We start from the raw sequence: 8995 nt of genomic DNA, 5'->3' as shown, positions 1-8995 counted from the left end.
CTGAGTGAGCCGGAGCCCCCAATCAGCGGCTCCTTTAACCCCGTCCTGTCTGAGCAAAAAACAGACGCCCTCCAGCGACCTACATGCAGAGGCAGGGCCAAATCCAAAGCTGAGCTCCTGTGAGCTGTGAGAACAAAGAAGAGAAAGGGAAATCTCTCCCAGCAGCCTCAGAAGCAGCGGATTAAAGCTCCACAATCAACTTGATATACCCTGCATCTGTGGAATACCTGAATAGACAAGGAATGATCCCAAATTGAAGAGATGGACATTAGGAGCGAGATCTATGATTTTTTTCCCTTTTCCTCTTTTTGTGAATGTGTATGTGTATGCTTCTGTGTGAGATCTTGTCTGTATAGTCTTGCTTCCACCATTTGTCCTAGGGCTGTAACCGTCCATGTTTTTTTTTTTTTTTTTTCCTTAAAAATTAATTTTAATAACTTTATTATACTTTACCTTCGTTCTTCCTTCCTTTCTTTCCTTCCTTCCTTCCCTCCTTTAGACAAAGAATCACCCCAAATTGAGGAGGTAGCCTCAGAGAGCAAGATTTATGATTTTTCCCCCTTTACCTCTTTTTGTGAGGGTGTATGTGTATGCTTCTGTGTAAGATTTTTCTCTGTATAACTTTGCTTCCAACATTTGTCCTAAGGTTCTATCCGTCCGTTTTTTTTTTTCTAAATATTTTTAAATTCAATAACTATATTATACTTCATTTTATTTTTACTGTATCTTCTTTCTTTCTGTCTTTTTTCCTTCTTTCCCTCCCTCCTTCCTTCCTTCCTCCCTCCCTCCTCTCTTTCTTTCTTTGCTTCTTTCTTCCTTCCTTCCTTTCCTCCTTTCCTTCTTTCTTTTCTCATACTTGTACTAATTCTCTCTACTTTTTCTCCCTTTTATTCTGAGCCGTGTGGATGAAAGGCTCTTGGTGTTCCAGCCAGGAGTCAGGGCTCTGCCTCTGAGGTAGGAGAGCCAACTTCAGGACACTGGTCAACAAGAGACCTCCCAGCTCCACATAATATTAAATGGTGGAAATCTCCCAGAGACCTCCATCTTAACACCAGCACCCAGCTTCACTCAACGACCAGCAAGCCACAGTGCTGGACAACCTATGCCAAACAGCTAGCAAAACAGGAACACAACCCCACCCATTAGCAGAGAGGCTGCCTAAAATCATAATAAGGCCACAGACACCCTAAAACATAGCACCAGACGTGAACCTGCCCACTAGAGAGACAAGATCCAGCCTCATCCACCACAACACAGGCACTAGTCCCCTCCACCAGGAAGCCTACACAACCCACTGAAGCAACCTTAGCCACTGGAGACAGACATCAAAAACAACGGGAACTACGAACCTGCAGCCGGCAAAAAGGAGACCCCAAACACAGTAAGATAAGCAAAATTAGAAGACAGATAAACACACAGCAGATGAAGGAGCAAGATAAAAATGCACCAGACCTAACAAATGAAGAGGAAATAGGCAGTCTACCTGAAAAAGAATTCAGAATAATGATAGTAAGGATGATCCGAAATCTTGGAAATAGAATGGACAAAATGCAAAAATCAGTTAACAAGGACCTAGAAGAAATAAAGATGAAACAAGCAACGATGAACAACGCAATAAATGAAATTAAAAGTACTCTAGATGGGATCAATAGCAGAAAAACTGAGGCAGAAGAACGGATAAGTGACCTGGAAGATAAAATAGTGTAAATAACTACGGCAGGGCAGAATAAAGAAAAAAGAATGAAAAGAACTGAGGACAGTCTCAGAGACCTCTGGGACAACATGAAACGCACCAACATTCGAATTATAGGGGTTCCAGAAGAAGAAGAGAAAAAGAAAGGGACTGAGAAAATATTTGAAGAGATTATAGTTGAAAACTTCCCTAATATGGGAAAGGAAATAGTTAATCAAGTGCAGGAAGCACAGAGGATACAGGATAAATCCAAGGAGAAATATACCAAGACACATATTAATCAAACTGTCAAAAATTAAATACAAAGAAAACATATTAAAAGCAGCAAGGGAAAAACAACAAATAACACACAAGGGAATCCTCATAAGGTTAAGAGCTGATCTCTCAGCAGAAACCCTACAAGCCAGAAGGGAGTGGCAGGACATACTGAAAGTGATGAAGGAGAAAAACCTGCAACCAAGACTACTCTACCCAGCAAGGATCTCATTCAGATTTGATGGAGAAATTAAAACCTTTACAGACAAGCAAAAGCTGAGAGAGTTCAGCACCACCAAACCAGCTTTACAACAAATGCTAAAGGAACTTCTCTAGACAAGAAACACAAGAGAAGGAAAAGACCTGTAATAACGAACCCAAAACAATTTAGAAAATGGGAATAGGAACATACATATCGATAATTACCTTAAATGTAAATGGACTAAGTGCTCCCACCAAAAGACACAGATTGGCTGAATGGATACAAAAACAAGACCCTTATATATGCTGTCTACAAGAGACCCACTTCAGACCTAGAGACACATACAGACTGAAAGTAAGGGGAAGGAAAAAGATATTCCATGCAAATGGAAACCAAAAGAAAGCTGGAGTAACAATTCTCATATCAGACAAAATAGACTTTAAAATAAGGACAATCAAAAGAGACAAAGAAGGACACTACATAATGATCAAGGGATCGATCCAAGAAGAAGATATAACAATTGTAAATATTTATGCACCCAACATAGGAGCACCTCAATATATAAGGAAAAAACTAACAGCCATAAAAGGGGAGATCGACAGTAACACATTCATAGTAGAGGACTTTAACACTCCACTTTCACCCATGGACAGATCATCCAAAATGAAAATAAGTAAGGAAACACAAGCTTTAAATGATACATTAAACAAGATGGACTTAATTGATATTTATAGGACATTCCATGCAAAAACAAGAGAATACACATTTTTCTCAAGTGCTCATGGAACATTCTCCAGGACAGATCATATCTTGGGTCACAAATCAAGCCTTGGTAAATTTAAGAAAATTGAAATTGTATCAAGTATCTTTTCTGACCACAACGCCATGAGACTAGATATCAATTACAGGAAAAGATCTGTAAAAAATACAAACACATGGAGGCTAAACAATACACTACTTAATAATGAAGTGATCACTGAAGAAATCAAAGAGGAAATCAAAAAATACCTAGAAACAAATGACAATGGAGACACAACGACCCAAAACCTATGGGATGCAGCAAAAGCAGTTCTAAGGGGGAAGTTTAGAGCAATACAAGCCCATCTTAAGAAGCAGGAAACATCTCGAATAAACAACCTAACCTTGCACCTCAAGCAATTAGAGAGAGAAGAACAGAAAAACCCCAAAGCTAGCAGAAGGAAAGAAATCATAAAAATCAGATCAGAAATAAATGAAAAAGAAATGAAGGAAACGATAACAAAGATCAATAAAACTAAAAGCTGGTTCTTTGAGAAGATAAACAAAATAGATAAACCACTAGCAAGACTCATCAAGAAAAAAAGAGAGAAGACTCAAATCAATAGAATTAGAAATGAAAAAGGAGAAGTAACAACTGACACTGCAGAAATAAAAAAAATCATGAGAAATTACTACAAGCAACTCTATGCCAATAAAATGGACAATCTGGAAGAAATGGACAAATTCTTAGAAATGCACAACCTGCCAAGACTGAATCAGGAAGAAATAGAAAATATGAACAGACCAATCACAAGCACTGAAATTGAAACTGTGATTAAAAATCTTCCAACAAACAAAAGCCCAGGACCAGATGACTTCACAGGTGAATTCTATCAAACGTTTAGAGAAGAGCTAACACCTATCCTTCTCGAACTCTTCCAAAATATAGCAGAGGGGGAGGAACACTCCCAAATTCCTTCTACGAGGCCACCATCACCTTGATACCAAAACCAGACAAGGATGTCACAAAGAAAGAAAACTACAGGCCAATATCACTGATGAACATAGATGCAAAAATCCTCAACAAAATACTAGAAAACAGAATCCAACAGCACATTAAAAGGATCATACACCACAATCAAGTGGGATTTATCCCAAGGATGCAAGGATTCTTCAAAATTCGAAAATCAATCAATATGATACACCACATTAAAAAATTCAGTAATAGAAACCATACGATCACCTCAGTAGATGCAGAAAAAGCTTTTGACAAAATTCAACACCCATTTATGATAAAAACTCTCAAGAAAATGGGCACACAGGGAACCTGCCTCAACATAATAAAGACCATATATGACAGACACACAGCAAGTATCATACTCAATGGTGAAAAACTGAAAGCATTTCCACTAAGATCAGGAACAAGACAAGGATGTCCACTCTCACCACACTTAGGACTTTGGAAGTCCTAGCCACAGCAGAGTAGGAAAAGAAATAAAAGGAATACAAATTGGAAGAGAAGAAGTAAAACTGTCACTGTTTGCTGATGACATGATACTATACATAGAAAATCCTAAAGATGCCACCAGAAAACTATTAGAACTAATCAATGAAATTGGTAAATTTGCAGGATACCAAATTAATGCACAGAAATCTCTTGTATTCCTATACACCAACAACAAAAAATCAGAAAGAAATTGAAGAAACACTCCCATTTACCACTGCAACAAAAATAATAAAATACCTGGGAATAAGCCTGCCTAAGGAGGCAAAAGACTTGTATTCAGAAAACTATGTAAAACTGATGAAAGAAATCAAAGATGACATAAACAGATGGAGAAATATACCATTTTCTTGGATTGGAAGAATCAATACTGTGAAAATGGCTGTACTACCCAAAGAAATCTACAGATTCAGTGCAATCCCTATCAAACTACCAATGGCATTCTTCACAGAATTAGAGCCAAAAAAATTAGAGTTGGTATGGAAACACAAAAAAAACCCCAATATCCAAAGAAATTTTGAGAAAGAAAAACGGAGTTAGAGGAATCAGGCTCCCTGAATTCAAACTATTTGACAAAGCTTCAGTAATCAAGACAGTATGGTACTGGCACTGAAACAGAAATATAGATCAATGGTACAGGATAGAATGCCCAAAGATAAACCCACGCACATAGGGGCACCTAATTTACAACAAAGGAGGCAAGAACATACAATGGAGAAAAGACAGCCTCTTTAATAAGTGGTGCTCTGAAAATCAGACGGCTACATGTAAAAGAATGAAATTAGAACACTACCTAACACCATACACAAAAATAAACTCAAAATGGGTTAAGGACTTAAATGTAAGACCAGACAATGTAAAATTCTTAGAGGAAAACATAAGCAAAACACTCTTTGACATAAACCACAGCAAGATATTTTTTTGACATACCTCCTAGAGTAACAGAAATAAAAACAAAAATAAACAAATGAGACCTAATTAAACTTAAAAGCTTTTGCACAGCCAAGAAACCTTAAACCAGATGAAATGTCATCCCTTACAATGGGAGAAAATATTTTCAAATAAAGCAACTGACAAAGGATTAATCTCCAAAATATACAAACATCTCATGCAGCTTAATATAAAAAAAAAAACCCAAAGAATCCAGTTAAAAAATGGACGGAACACCTAAATAGACATTTCACTAAGGAAGATATACAGATGGCCAAGAGGAACATGAAAAGATGCTCAACATCACTAATTATTAGAGAAATACAAATCAAAACTACAATGAGGTATCACCTCACACAGGTCAGAAGGACCATTATCAAAAAATCTAGAAACAATAAATACTGGAAAGGGTGTGGTGAAAAGGGAACCCCCCTGCACTGTTGGTGGGAATGTAAATTGATACAGCCACTCTGGAAAACAATATAGAGTTTCCTTAAAATACTAAAAGTAGAACTATTATATGGCCCAGCAATCTCACTACTGGGCATATACCCTGAGAAAACCATAATTCAAAAAGAGTCATGTACCACAATGTTCATTACAGTGCTATTTACAATAGCCAGCACATGGAACCAACCTAAATATCCATCCACAGATGAATGGATAAAGAAGATGTGGCACATATATACAACAGAATATTACTCAGCCATAAAAGAAAATGAAATTGAGTTATTTGTAGTGAGTTGGATGTATCTAGAGTCTGTCATACAGAGTGAAGTAGTCAGAAAGAGAAAAACAAATACCGTATTCTAACACATATATATGGAATCTTAAAAAAAAATGGTACTGATGAACCTAGTGGTAGGGCAGGAATAAAGACATAGACATAGAGAATGGACTTGAGGACATGGTGGGGGGAGGGGGAAGCTGGGGTGAAATGAGAGTAGCATCAACATAAATACACTACTGAACATAAAATAGTTTGCTAGTGGGAAGCAGCAGCATAGCACAGGGAGATCAGTTCGGTGCTTTGCGATGACATAGAGACAGGGGATAGGGAGGGTGGAAGGGAGGCTTAGGAAGGAGATGTTATGGGGGCATGTATATGCATATGGCTGATTCACTTTTTTTGCGCAACAGAGACTAACACCATATTGTGAAGCAATTATACTTCAATAAAGATCAATTAAAAAAAAAAGCCACAGTAATCAAAACAGTATTGCATTGGCATTAAAATCAGACACATAGACCAATGGAACAGAATCTAGAACACAGAAATAACCCCTCAAATGTATCATCCTAATGTTTGACAAGGGAGCCAAGCATACTCATTGGGAAAATAATAGTGTCTTCAGTAAATGGTGTTAGGAAAACTGGATATCCATTTGCAAAAAAAATGAAATTGGATCCCTTCCTTACACCATTGACAAAAATTAACTTAAAATAATTTAAATGCTCAAACATAAGACTTGAAACTTTAAAAGACCCAGAAGAAAACCTAGGGAAAAAATCTCCTTGACATAAGCTTGGCTATATTTTTTTAAATGACACCAAAAGCACAAGGAAGAAAAGCAAAATCAAGTGGGACATCAAACTGAAAATCTTCTGCACAGCAAAGAAAACTTTCAAACAGTTAAAAAGGCAATATATGGAATGGGAGAAAATATTTGCAAACCATTTATCTGTTAAGGGGTCAATATCCAACATATATAAGGGACACATTCAGCTCAACAGCTAAAAACCAAACAATCTAATTAAATACTGGACAGAAGCAATGAATACATATTTTCCCAAAGAAGATAAACAAATGGCCAACAGGTACATAAAAAGATGTTCAGCATCACTAATCACCAGGGAAATGAAAATCAAAAGGATAATGTGGTATTACCTCACACCTGTTAGATGGCTATTATAAAAAATCAAGAGATAATAAGTTTGGGTAAGGATGTTGAGCAAAGTGTACCCTTCTGTCCTGTTTGTGGGAAACACTATAGAGGTTCCTCAAAATATTAAAAAATAGAACTACCATATGATCCAGCAATTCCACTGGGTATGTATCTAAAGAAAGTGAAATCAGGTTCTTGAAGGATCTGCACTCCCATTATCCACAATAGCCAAGATATGGAAACATCCTAAGTGTCAGCTATGGATAAATATATATACATGTTATATATATACAATGGGATAATATTCACCCACAAGAACAGAGGGAATACTAACATTTGTGACAACATGGATGGATCTTGAGAATACTGAAATATTTCAGGCAGAATAAAAAACAAATACTGTATGATTTCCCTTTTCTGTGGAATCTAAAAAAGCTGAATTTACAGAAACTTGGAGTAGAATGGTGGTTGCCAGGGACTGGGATATGGGGAAATGGGAAGATGTTGGCCAAAGGGTACAAATTTCCCATCATAAGATGAAAAAGTTCTGGGGGTGCAATGCACAACATGGTGACGATAGTTAACAACACTATATTATATACTCGAAAGTTTCTAAGAGAGTAGATCTTAAATGTTTTTACCACACACAAATAAAGGTAATTATATGAGATTATGGAGCTGTAACTAATCTTACTGTGGTAATCATTGTGCAATATATAAGTGTTTCACATCAAAAGATCATACACCTTAACTTACACAATGTTACATGTCAGTTACATCTCAATAAAGCTGAAAAAAAAAGCAATATACTTAATATATCAAACAGTTGAAGGGAAGGTAATCACTTTTCACATATATAAGATAAAATAATACAAAAGACATCCTTGATCTAAATTTGACCAAGTTCCTTAAAAAAGGTTTTGTCAAGGAATATATTTTTATTACTTTTTAAAATTTGGTCATGCTGCACAGCATGTGGGATCTTAGTTCCTCGACCAGGGATAGAACCTGCACCTCCTGCACTGGAAGCACAGAGTCTTAACCACTGGACTGTCAGGGGCATCCAAGGAATGCTTTTTTAAAACATGACAGAAAATTTAAATTATAATTTCCTCTTTAGTTCACTAAAAAGAGACTATTCTTCACTAATATTTAAAACATCAGTCCAGTATTGGAAAGGCAATTTTGACATCACTTTACATTAAGAAAACCTTCTTTCTTTTGTTGTTAAATAATTTAAACAGTGAGCTGAGCTTTTGGTTTTGCTTGTAATTAGGACAGGATGTCATGATCAGAGACCTGAAAAGCAAATTATGATCTAAGGACGGTTAACTTATTTTAACTCCAATAAAATGGAAGAAAATACTCCTGAAATAGGAAGAATGCTTTCTGGTGTGACAGTAAGGCTTTAGATGAGAAGGAGGTTTATCTGCTACACTGTTCTATCAGTTTGTATCCACAGACAAATTTAGTGGAAGCAGAGTTCATTATCCTCTCTGAGTATAATAATTCAGGTATGAGCAGTGCTGCTGGCCCTAGGCAGAATACACGAGTGAAATTTTGTCTTCCTTGTTCCTCAGCACCTTGTTCAGCACTCCCATCAATAATCCATCAGTTCATTCACATTTCTTGTCTCTCTCCACCCTCCCCACCCTGCCCTTCTCTCTTCCTTAGTCCATCCCCTATGTTCTGTTAAAAAATGAAATCGTTGTAAGACTATCACACAATTGTTTCATCTGGATAATTCAGGGTTACCTGAAGTTTTAAGACTGACTTTACCATTTCAT

The sequence above is a fragment of the Phocoena phocoena genome, chromosome 8 (assembly GCF_963924675.1).
Source record: "Phocoena phocoena chromosome 8, mPhoPho1.1, whole genome shotgun sequence".
NCBI lineage: Eukaryota > Metazoa > Chordata > Mammalia > Artiodactyla > Phocoenidae > Phocoena > Phocoena phocoena.
The sequence above is the reverse complement of the archived record's forward strand: the minus strand, read 5'-3'. Positions refer to the sequence as shown.